The sequence below is a fragment of the Fukomys damarensis genome, unplaced genomic scaffold, assembly GCF_012274545.1.
Source record: "Fukomys damarensis isolate Sample0158 unplaced genomic scaffold, DMR_v1.0_HiC HiC_scaffold_4, whole genome shotgun sequence".
Lineage (NCBI taxonomy): Eukaryota > Metazoa > Chordata > Mammalia > Rodentia > Bathyergidae > Fukomys > Fukomys damarensis.
This window is the reverse complement of record NW_022900916.1, coordinates 26924083-26932872: the sequence shown is the minus strand read 5'-3', so window position 1 is coordinate 26932872 and position 8790 is coordinate 26924083. Positions and strand designations below refer to the sequence as shown.

Sequence of the window (8790 nt, the reverse complement as noted above, 5' to 3'; positions counted from 1 at the left end):
TATATACATTCAATGCAATGCCAATTGAAATTCCAACACTATATTTCACAGAACTAGAAAAAAGAATCCAAAAATTCATTTGGAACCACAAGAGACCTAGAATAGCAAAAGCCATTATAGGCAACAGTCACATGGCACCAGGTGTAACAATTCCCAATTTGAAACTATACTACAAAGCCACTGTGATAAAAACAGCATGGTACTGGCAAAGAAATAGGCCTGAGGATCAATGGAACAGACTGGAAGACACAAAAACAAATGCAGATGTACTCAGCTACCTCATCTTTGATAAAATATTCTTAATAAAAGAAAAGAATTAAACTGAGTCTCTCACTATCAAAGCACACATAATGTTTTATATAGCAAGCTTAAAGATAGGTTATCAACTAGCTAACTAAGTAAGAGAAGACTAAAGAAATATCTCCAAATATTTGTGTTACCTTAAGATCTTAATTCCAAGGGCACATATGTTCTTATAAGAATTTTTTTAAAGCCAGGATCTTGGGCCAAGGATTTAGCTCAATGGTTTCACTACCTGCCTCACAAGCACAAGGTCCCAAGTTAGATCCCCAGTACCCCTCCAAAAAAAGTTCTATATCCAGGGTCTTATTTATTTGGAAAATGTTTCCAGATTTTTAATATAATTTCACATATACTCATTTTATAATTTTTTGAATCTTATATTTAGCATTATCAGAACAAATCTCAGCAGCAACAACAACAACAACAACAACAAAGACATTATAGCCCTGCAAAGTATTAAATTCATAGAGAATGTCAGCAACAAAAAACTACAAGTGTGTCATCAGGCCCATATTCCCTTGTTTATATATCTTACGAAACTGTCTCAGTAACTTAGAATGTTGGATCACCATTGTAACACAAGATGCACAGTGGATAAATCAGAATTCAGAGTCATATGCACTGAATAACTCAAAACAAAAACCATTTTGTTGAACAACCTGCAACTTTGGTGATAAAGATGAAGAGAATGGGTCACTGTCTCAAACAAAGGGCTGTACAATCAGATAAACTTATGTGAATATTGGCTGTACTGCCAGCTAGCTGTGTCATCACTTGCTGACTCAATTTTCTCCTCAGTGAAATGGAATGTGTGGGGCTGTCATACAATGATTAGAGATCTTATGAGCTCTGTGAGAAGAGAGTTCATCTCTTGTTTATAGTCTTTGCCTCAGTGCCTAGCAATATGTCCAACATAATAGCAGCACTCAAATAAATTTCTGTAGATTCAAAAAATAAGTAAGCATTCCAAACAATGCTAGGAAGGAATTCCCACCTAGAAATACTAGATTTGAGAGATAAGTTAACTAATGCAGTTTCATACCATAATTTTGCTATATTTTTCAAATATATTTTGCTATTGAATGTACTAAGAAGGTAGAAAAACAGATAAAGAATGAAAGACTCCTCAGGGTAATGTTTAGTATATATTAAGAACCTTATGAATATCTAAGAGTATACTTTGATTTAGTATACTATAATTGTCTTCTGTGCTTTATATGACTTTTGGCTTACTATTCTGGCTGTTAGTCTGTAGATATAATAACTGACATTATAATGACTTACAAGATAATAAATGAATCTGATGCTGGCAAAATAAAAGGGGGGCAGGGATTTAGCTCAGTGGTGCCACTGCCGGCCTCAAAAGTGCAAGGTCCTGAGTTTGATCCCCAGTACTTACTAAATAAATAAACAAATAAATAAAGGGGGTGGAGGATAAGGGGAAAAAAGAATTAAAATGTGTTATATATGTACCAATTCCCTTCAATGAATGCAATCATTATGTACTGCAAATATGTACTAATAAAAATTTAAATTTTTTTTAAATAAAAAAAAAATTCTATGAGTGGAAGCCCCAAAGTACACTTTACAAAGAAACCTGCCCCAGCAATCAGCAGAGCATGTGCTGCAGAGCGCACACTGCATTTTCACATGTTGGGCTGGTACTTGTATGTATGGTCTTGTGTCAGGTGAAAGGATTTGACCTTTAAATCTATGTGATTATGTCTGCAGGATGCTTCACAAGCCTTCACCAAACTTAGTCACTGCATTGGAAGAGCCTGAAGGACTTTTCCTTAAATCTGTAGAGATCTGGGGCATTCTGAAAAATTTTGGAGCCATTTACACTTAATTTAAAATTGCAGAGGCCTGTGTTTCAATTTATTGCTGTCCTACTACCACTTTCTCTAGTTCTGCTTAGCACCAGGATCTTCCCAACAGGTCACAAACAGAAAAATGGGCAAAGGAGAATCAGAGAACTGCCTTTTCTTCAATCCCGGATGATTTACCTTGTCCTCTTGCCAAGTATTTACTGAGCATCGGAGTGATAAAGACTAAATACAATCATAAACAAGATCTAATTGCTGCTTCCCACAGAGAGGTGACAAACCTGTTGACATAGGATTTGGAGATAGGTGAGGCAGGAGTCCATAGTGGGAACAGAAAGGCAGCTCTTTATGCTGCTCCCTAATTGGTCCTGTTGGGGATGGATTTGGGTTCAGTCTTTGGTGTTAGAGCAGGAACATGAGTGTGCATCACCCCCCACCAAACCTCCCTTGTGTGCCAGACATCTGAAATAGGATCATTTCATTAAAAAGAGATGCTGAGGTCACCAAGCTTGACCCTCCCTCTTTTAACAGATGTGGCACTAAAGTCCACAGGGACTCAATAACCTACTCACCACTGTGAAGCTAATTCCAGGCAACACCAGACAGGGCAAATACAAAACCACATAGAAGGCCTTCGGCTTCTTGACAGCCTTAACCATCAGGAATCTCCTCTTTGGATGGGAACATCCTCCAGAAAAGAAGGGGGTTGGGAAGAATCACGCCCCTTTATTAAGGAGCAGTCACTGTATAAATCCTGGTGATTCCACCCAAGAAGTCAGTTCTCAGGAATATCTACCCATTTCATTAGGCTTCAGTCCCTACCAGAAACTCCCAACTGCCCTCTTCTGGAGCAGGGTAGCTGAGCTGATCTCACTGGGAGCCTGGGTTGAGAAGCATGGCCACTAACATCCAGGGCATGCGCTATGCCAGGGGCACTTCCAAGAGCTTTTCCATGTGTGCTCCTTGGTGCTCACAACCACTATTTTCCTTTTGCAACCACTGAAACTGAGGTACAGAGAGTTAAACAACTTACCCAAGGCTGCGGAGCAAGTTAGAGAGCTATGGGGAGAACAGGCATACTCTAAACCACAATGTTTATATCAACTCCTCCCTATCACCTACTGATGCATAAAAATCAATCCACACAATAGGAATCATATTTTTTCACAGTTCTTTGGGTGAGAAATTGGAACAGGAAATTATAGAGACAGCTCATCTCTGTTCCACAGCATTATTTTTAAATTAGCAGATTAATGATTCTCTGAGATACTAGATAAAGAGTTGAGAAAAATGACCCAAGGATCCCTTCCAGCTCAGATAACAACAAACCATCAAGAAATATTGGTCTTGTGAGCTCTAATCCTACTTCCATTCCTATATAACACTGATAAATCACTTATTTTTCTACTGTTTTGCTTCTTCGATTTTAAGTAATAATTGATTGTGGAGAAAAAAACAAGTTTTCATTCCAAAGCAGTTTTTGGCCCAATTCCTCACCTAAAACCACAGTTCAACATATTGTTGCAGATAATTTGATTATAATCACAATTACAGGTATATTTTTATCATTGCTAGAAGCACTATTTTACCATATGAAGTAATATGTATGAATCTTTATTGTTTTCTTAAGAGTAGGGACTTGCACATATTCTATTCTGAAGAGCAACTAACGCTGCATGAAGTAATGTGAAAAAAAGATGTAAACTAGGATGCAGAATGATTTCTGTGTGTTTATAATTCACTTGTTCCAACACTAGAATCACACCAAGATAAAAGTACATTCCCTTCAAAATATGGAACAGTTAAGTTTAATTATATTTACCCTCAGCCAGTTAATTAGAAAAAGTTAACTTCTGATATCATTATGTCACACTTGGGACTAAATACATCAGAGGGATCAGACAAAACGTGGCAGCCAAAAGTTCTGGGGCTGAAGGCAGATGCGGTGGCATTTATCAGAAAGCATTTCCAGCTTAATTTAGAGAAAGTCTCCAAGCCACTTTCAACCACTAATTTTTCTAATGGGAAAGTTGATCATTAACAAGTTCACAGAAAGTCATTCTTCACAAAGAGTTCCCTTCAGAAGCTGAGTGATCTGTTATAATTTAAGACTCAAAATACAAAAGAAATGTATCATTTCTGTAAAACCTCCAGACTCTGTATTTCTTTTTTTTTTCAGGTTGTAAACGTTTTATTGATAAGGTCAAAAAGCAAACAGCCAGACATCTGGTTATCTTTGCCACTATAATGTGTCATTTTGAATAGAATCTTAAAAATGCATAATAAATGATATTTAAACAATTATTAGAAAAGTAAATTAAGAGTCTACTTAAGGCACTTCGGATAAAAGCTAATCAAAATTTCTACAAATATAACCCGAGTTTAAGTGCAGTAAGTCTACTCCCTCAGATTTTAGCCAGAATGCTATCTTTCCCCTTACAGAAGAAGAAAATTAGTGCTCTTAAAAGGGATCTTTCAATGACCCTGACAAATTAACTGGAGCTACACAGATCACATGGCAGTAGAATTCCCCTGGTCCATCAGTATAAATCAGGGCATCTTCATACACATCTCATAAGAATCACAGCATGAATTATTTGGCCTGAGACAAGTACAAGAATAGTAGATAAGGAGCCCAGAACTTTTCACTTTACAGGGGAATGATTAACAAAAAGTGGCTCCATTAAAAAGTAAAAGGTCAACTGTATCCACCTAACCAGCAAAACTAATAAAAATAAAAACAAAAATCTACATAAAATATTTCTTCTGAGGCAATTATATCAATCTCCTTCCATAAACCTCTATTATATAAAACTTCTATACTTCATGGGAAGGTTATTAGATGGTGAATAGCAGGGAGCAGTCACAGTACCCTATACTTCTTTCTATACAGTATCCAATACTTCTAAGATTCCCTTAATATTTTTTTCACAACTACAATTCTTACATTTTCATAATAGTGGCAGTTTAGGTTAGTCTTCACAGTTAGATGTAATGATAACCATGAAAATATTCCTCACCGAAACTTGGTTAACACATATGATTATTACAACTGTCAAGAATAAAAGGATGAAGTTCAAACAAAACCTGTTCAAAGTTTCACTTTGTTTCTCCACTTATTTTGGAGATGGGGTTTCACTATCTCGCCCAGGCTGACCTCAAATAATCCTCTGCTGGATATGATGGACCCTGCCTATAATCCAACACTTTGGAGGGTGAGACAGGAGGATGTAGGGTTTGAGTTTGAGGCCAGCTTGGACTATATAGCAAGAATCTATCTCAAAAAACTAAAGCAGGGCCAGGGATTTGGCTCAGTGGTTCCGCTGACTGCCTTACAAGTCCAAGTACTCGAGTTTGTTCCCCAGTACCAAAGCAACAACAACAAAAACCAAAGCAAACTAAAAACAAACAACCCCTTCCCAAACATCTTCCTATTTCAGATCACTAAGTATCTGGGAGCATCTGGGACAGGTACATGCGACTGTGCTGGCTTTCTCTACTTAACAAGAGAGGAAAAAAGGCTAAAGTCATAGCAAAAATAGAATAAACTTCAAGAAACATTCAATTTCTGTACACAGGTAACAAATGATTTTTTTTCCTATTTCAAGGAAATCCTTTTCCTAAATATAACTGAGCCTACTGAGACTATTTTTCTGTTAGGTAAAAAAGGAAACAAACGATAATCTTCAAATTTTAGAAACATTGTAGAACATAGAACATAAGTTACAATGTTTTTTTGTTTTTGTTTTTGTTTTTGTTTTTGTTTTTGTTTTTTTTGCAAGACAGGGTGCTGGCTTTCAACTTACTGAACTGGCCTCAAACTCACAGGGATTTGAGACAAGGTCTGGTATGTAATTCAAACTGGCCTTGAACTCATGGTTGAACTTCCTGCCTCAGCCTCCCAAGTACTGGGATTATAGGTGTGTGCCACTGCATCCAGATGACACTGACTTTTAGCATTAATGTATATTATTATTAGAGATATGTCACTTTAAATAAAAGAAAATTAAGGGTATAGGATGAATCTGAAGTCTTTCCAAATACAAGGTAGTGAACACTATAGACATGCAGAAATTATAATTCTATATTTAGAGATATTTTTAATATTTGCAGCTATCAAGAAGCATAGATAGCACTGTATTTCAGTAGAAATGATGCAGAAAGAAGATTGACTAATTTTTCTAAAGGCTAGATCTGTATTTTCAAGAATAATATTCCAGTTTCAAAAGACCATAAAGTACATATTTCTCAGTCCAAGGAAAAATGTGTAAAATATACACATCCATGCAAACATAGAAAAGCTAAGAATGAATTACTGATGCAGTTATCTGTAGCATGGATATGTGGGAATACTTGGTCAGAACTTTTATTCTCCACTTTGGAAAAGAATATAAAATCAGATAATCAAAATGTTAACTGAAATAGTAGTGAGCTTTGTTCTAATTAAAATGTAGTAGTTTTAAACTTTATAATGTACTTACTTATACAAAATTAAATGTTTTATAAAACTGGGAAGGGAAGTTTAAGAAGAGAGTGATTTTTAAATACTTCACGATTTTGACAAGAAATTGCTTGTTAAGGCACTACACATCTTTGGTTAAATGATCAGCTATTTAAATCACTTGAAAAAAAAGAGGTAATATAAAATACACAAGTTGCATTCTTCTTTTCAAATACACACATATTTCTTGTTTTTCAGTTTCCATTAGCACAGTGTCTACAAATCTCTGGAATTCTTTTTAACTCATCAGAAAGCTGTATGGATATCCATGATATTTAGATCTGAAAATAGCATACAACTGAAGAACAATACAACAAGTCCAATACCAGCTACACACATTATTTTTCATTTCCCAATATCCATGTCAGAGGTAGCAGCTTCACATAAAAGCACCATGCCTAAAGAACACCATTGAACAGAAAAACAATGTGTGTTTCAGCTACAAATTGGGCTTGACTGCTTCCATGGATATAATTCACATGTCCTGTGTGAGGATTCTTATGAGCATATGGTGGTCCTCTAATATGGTTCCACATTTGACCTGATGTCATGGCAAGCACAAAACACAAAACTGCAAAAGCCCATCCTGTTTTATTAAAGAGAAATTCCATATTGCTTCTTCGAAGATATACAAGTCCACCAGTAACAGCCAAAAGCAATCCCAACATAAGGGGACCAGCATAATTTGGAGGTCTAATTACTCTAATGTTGACATCAGTTCTGTCTGCAATCCACCGGACAATCTGCTCAGCTGAAAAACCCCGCACCTGCAACTCATATGTATCACCTCGTTTGGGCTTCCCTTTTGCAGGAAAGTTGATGAAAGTTGGAGCAGAATTCATGTTTAGCATCTGAAATACATCTGAGCCTTCATCAAAATCCACCATGGCAAAAAATATCCTGTTGGTAAATGCACTGGAATATCGCCAAGAGTTTGCCAGAATCTGAAATTCTTCATCAGCTTGCTTGCAAACAACACATTGTCTATGAAGTTGGAGAGCAGTAAACATGACAATAATGGAGTAATTTCTTGGTGGGGCTTTAACGAGGCGCAGGAACTTATCTCCATTCATTCTTATTACAGGTCTTTTATTGGTCCATTCCATCAGCTGACTAACCTTTTCAGATAACACCATCTCCTTCTTTCTTTGGGCAGAGGTAGAGGGAACCTGGTAAATGAGCAGCAGCGCCATCGCCACGGTCGCAGAAGCACACCAAAGCTGCCTACCAGCTGCCATGTTTGCTCCTCCAGACTGTATTTCTAGAAGTGGAGATGCATCTAAGTTTACCATGCCAATTTCTACAGTTCATAAGAGATGCCAAAAATATACACAGCACGAGGGTTGCTTAAGGATCTCTAATGCGCCTCTATGTTCCTAAGCACAGAATTTTGTCAAGGTCTAACTCCACTGGAGAGAGAATTGTAAGTCATGTTTCCTAAACAATGTGAAAAGCCTTGCTCTATTGGAGCAACACATGCTTTACAAACTGCTTCACTGAAGACACCTCATCTGATTCTCAGGCCCAGACTTGAAAGCACACATTAGAATCCCTCATTCTGAGGTGAAGAACACAGGATTGAAGGATTTTATGTGATTACCCAAGGTCATATGGCAGTGATAACAGTGCTACAACTCTACCCCGAGCACCCACGGCAGATGGTGGCCTTAACATCAGAAACAGAGCCCCACAACCACCTTTTCTGTCTCCTATTGACCCATAAATGTGTTCTCAAAACAGCTCCCTCATTTTTGAAAAACTTTTGAATCTCATATCAACTCTTCTTATCCATGGAGTTGGGATAAGCATATTTGGAAAACCATTATCAGCTGAAATAAGAAAGTAGTACAGTATGTTCTATAGAATTATTTAAGCATGTTGAGTTAAATACTCAAATCTCTTAAAACTTTAAGATCCAGCGTTCCTGGCTGCTTTTAATCAAGGTTTTCCTATCAATACTAAAGGTGTCAACTAGAAGATTTCTTAGGCCCATGCCGACCCTAGTAGTCTAGAATTTTAGATTATTAAAATCCCTAACTTTATTGTATTATGATAGCTAAAAGTTATCACCTCTACTCTAGCCAAAAATAATTGCTATCAAGGTGTTTTCCCTCTTAAGAAAGGCTAACTAGAAGAAGGGTTCACAAAAAAAAAAAAAAA

The 8790-nt window shown here is 36.8% G+C and overlaps 1 long non-coding RNA gene and 1 pseudogene across 1 annotated transcript in view; both read right to left on the bottom strand.

Moving 5' to 3' along the window:
• The window catches only part of LOC104864954, a 287628-nt gene that overhangs the window by 209600 nt on the left and 69238 nt on the right, over positions 1–8790 (bottom strand). The window lies entirely within an intron of this gene.
• Positions 6869–7871, bottom strand: LOC104864953 (annotated as a pseudogene).